This window comes from Sinocyclocheilus grahami, unplaced genomic scaffold, assembly GCF_001515645.1.
Source record: "Sinocyclocheilus grahami isolate Dianchi unplaced genomic scaffold, SAMN03320097.WGS_v1.1 scaffold1027.1, whole genome shotgun sequence".
NCBI classification, from domain to species: Eukaryota; Metazoa; Chordata; class Actinopteri; order Cypriniformes; family Cyprinidae; genus Sinocyclocheilus; species Sinocyclocheilus grahami.
The window spans coordinates 288,650-291,920 of NW_015506206.1; positions in this window are offsets into that span (position 1 = coordinate 288,650).

Here is a 3,271-nt window from a genome sequence, read left to right on the forward strand (position 1 = left end):
TCCGCTGAGAGATGTCTTAAAGAGATGCATGTGGGGCATTTTTATACGCAGACCTTATCAATCATTTAGAATCAATTGCTGAAGACCGAGAGCAGTGAAAAAGAAAGTTAATATCACAAAGTCAAGCATAGCTTTGCACATTATTTAGGCATTAATGGTGTTGTGATTATGTACCATGAACGCAAGTTGCTCTTCTAAAAATAACACTCAATGTTTGCAAGAGATGCAGAAATGACGAAGGACACTGTCGTTTGTCAAATCATCAATAATGTTGCACTTTCTTTGTAAGACCTAAATTTTGCAATTACCGTTGACTCATCAGGCGAAACGATGGAAGTCAGCAGTAAAACCATTAAGTTAGCTCTTAATGAGACTTAAGGCGATTTACTGTTGAGAGAATTGTAGCCCACGACATTTTATTAACTTCACATGGTTGTCATTTGTTAGAACACCAGCTTTCATTTGGTTTAAACTGGAGTCTGTGGTCTTTTGATTCGTCACAAATAGCACAAACACATGTTAATTTGAACCGTTTTAAACCAACCCGGAAACTGGAACAGCACAGCATTGTCATCGCCGCCATTGTTCGCTTGACCTTCCCTACTGAATGCAGCTTTTTAATGGAAATGCCCTTCACCTTGGTTCGCAGTCCTCTCCTTAGGCTTCCAAAGTAACCGAGAACGCGCCTCCACTCACAACCTTCAATCTGGACCCCATCCAGACGGCGCTGTGTCTCTCTCACACCCTTCAAAGCCACAGAGACGCTCCCCTTTACATCCTGTATGTTAAATGCAGGATGCATTGGTTTCGCATTCTTTCGTTTACCCATGGCCTCTCATTATATCTGACTCAATGGCGGCTTCAGCGCAAACGTGTCAGCCGAAGACGAAAAGGCCTGTGTTCAGAGGGTCATGGTGGACTTGATGCCTCTGCATTTACTGTCAATGCTGTAATTGTTCTTCCTTGTGTTTCATGCCGTTTCCAGCTCCAAGCAACAGAGCCTCTGGCTTCCTGTTTGTTACTGAGTGCATGTGGAAAAGAGTTTATGAGCACTCGTAGAAAAATAATAAAACTGCTAGCAGTTATAAAATGACTTTTGAAACGGAATGAAATTTTTGGTTTCATTTTATTATTATAATTTTTTTAGATCTACTTAAGAGAAACAATGAACGTTATGAAACTAACTGAATTCTTGGGATAAAATGGAGGGATTTTCTGTTGTAAATATTTTGTGAAATGAAAAAGAAAGACTTGTAATTTGGAAAGATCCTTGTTCAAATAAATGCTAATTTCAAGTTTAAGAAGTTCTTTTTCTACAGTTTCTTTGTTTTTGTGCTGTATAATCAATCTTAACCTTAAGTTCTTTATGCAGACTTAAAATACACCATATTACTAACATCACTATGGTAACACTTACATTTGACACTCAATTTAGATCTGTGTAAACCAAATTATCATCACATAAATGCTTCCAGCTTAGACCAGATGTGAATGAATTTGAGAAATGTGCACTGTATTTTCTTTTATTTTTCAGAAAGACAGTGAGGCCATTTTCAATGTGTTGGAAACGATCTAGGTGCTTAAATCTAAACAAAATCAAACAAAATGAAAGCGAAAACACGCAAATGAGCCAAAGTCAAAATGCCCTTTGCCTCAGTTTATTGATTAGTAGACAAGAAATTTAGGTCAGCAGGGGTTTGATTTTCATTGCTTTCATCTCTAAACTGACAGCGACCCATTCACTTTTGATGTGACTAACATACCAGAACTACAGCACTTCTAGAAGAGCCATTTTATATGTATTTTTGTCCTTTTAACGTTTCTGCTAAATGTGAGATTTTATGCATATAAGGATTCACTAGCTTTAGCATAATCTAGACATATCCACCTGTCAGTGTGTTTACAATGGCGTGTGAAAAATGGGAGACAAATAGTGGGTGTGATCTGCATATGATGACATTTGCTGTTTCTGCTAAGCCAATGGAAATAATTAATGTATACGTGTGCGTGTATACGTGAAGAAAACCAAAGATTTATTAACAATCTGCATGACTAAAGCCAAGTGATCTGAATTGGATGCCTGCCTCTCACATGTGGCTACATGTGGAACAAGGTGCTGTGTGTGTGTGTGTGTGTGTGTGTGTGTATCTGCAAGAGTGAGTCTTCGGTGATGTTTGTATAACCTGTGAGTGAGCAGGGTTTCGTCTCCCCCTCCTCGGGTTTTCTTTCTTGAAAGAATGTCAGATGCCTGACTACATAGCAGCTCAGCATTTTTAGTGCATTACAAGGCAAACAGAAAAGAAAGGCACAGATATTTGTAGGCTGGAGCACAGAATAGACCAACAAAAAAGGAATAAGAAAACATCTGGCTTCTCTGAAGGCTGCACAATTTATCAGTGCACTGCACAAAAACCGCTTCTGTATGGCCAATTTCCCCATTGGAAAAGACTGTATATAACTGTGTTTGCTAAGTGCTCCTGCTAGCGAAGAGCACAGCTGTCACACTGATGAAGAACTTCTGAATGTGATGCAAGGTGAAATAAAGGCCAATGCCTGAGTGTTAATATGAGCATATGAATTGCATGACAGTTTGATTAGTTTAGGGGAGTAACTGGCAAAAAGTAACACCATTATTCTAACTCCGCTGCATTTTTTATTAGCATGACAGCAGTACAGCTGTTTTCAAAATATTTATTGAGTAAGTTACCCTCCCCCCCAAAAAAAGAACCGTACAGCTTGGAAAAAGAATCTACTTCTTGGGTTTTTACATCCTGTGTAGATAACCAAAATGGGACTTTTGTAGCTGTGGTAGCCAGAGGCGGACAAAGTACACAACTCCATTACTTGAGTGAAAGTACAGATACTGCTGGTCAAATATGACTCCATTACAAGTAAAAGTTGTAAAGACAGATATTTACTTAAGTAAAAGTACAGAAGTACTTGCTTTTAAAAGTACTTAAGTACCAAAAGTAAATTTCCTTTTTTATGTCAATGCACTGTTTTATTGCTGTACGTAATACTAAATACTTAAGCTTTTAGAATGTTAAAAACCTATGGGGGAAAAAATTAACACCTCTACCCACCCCCACAAAAGCAGGATGGTAGTGATCTCACACAGCTCTGACAGTGTGCACACATCTATGTGTAGCCATTCATCCACATTTGAACAGAGTGGACCGTGAAATCCAGTGAAATTGAAATCAAACCCAGCAACACAGCTGTAGCTGTATAACTTTACAATAGCAACACTGCTTTAACAAAAAAGCAAAAC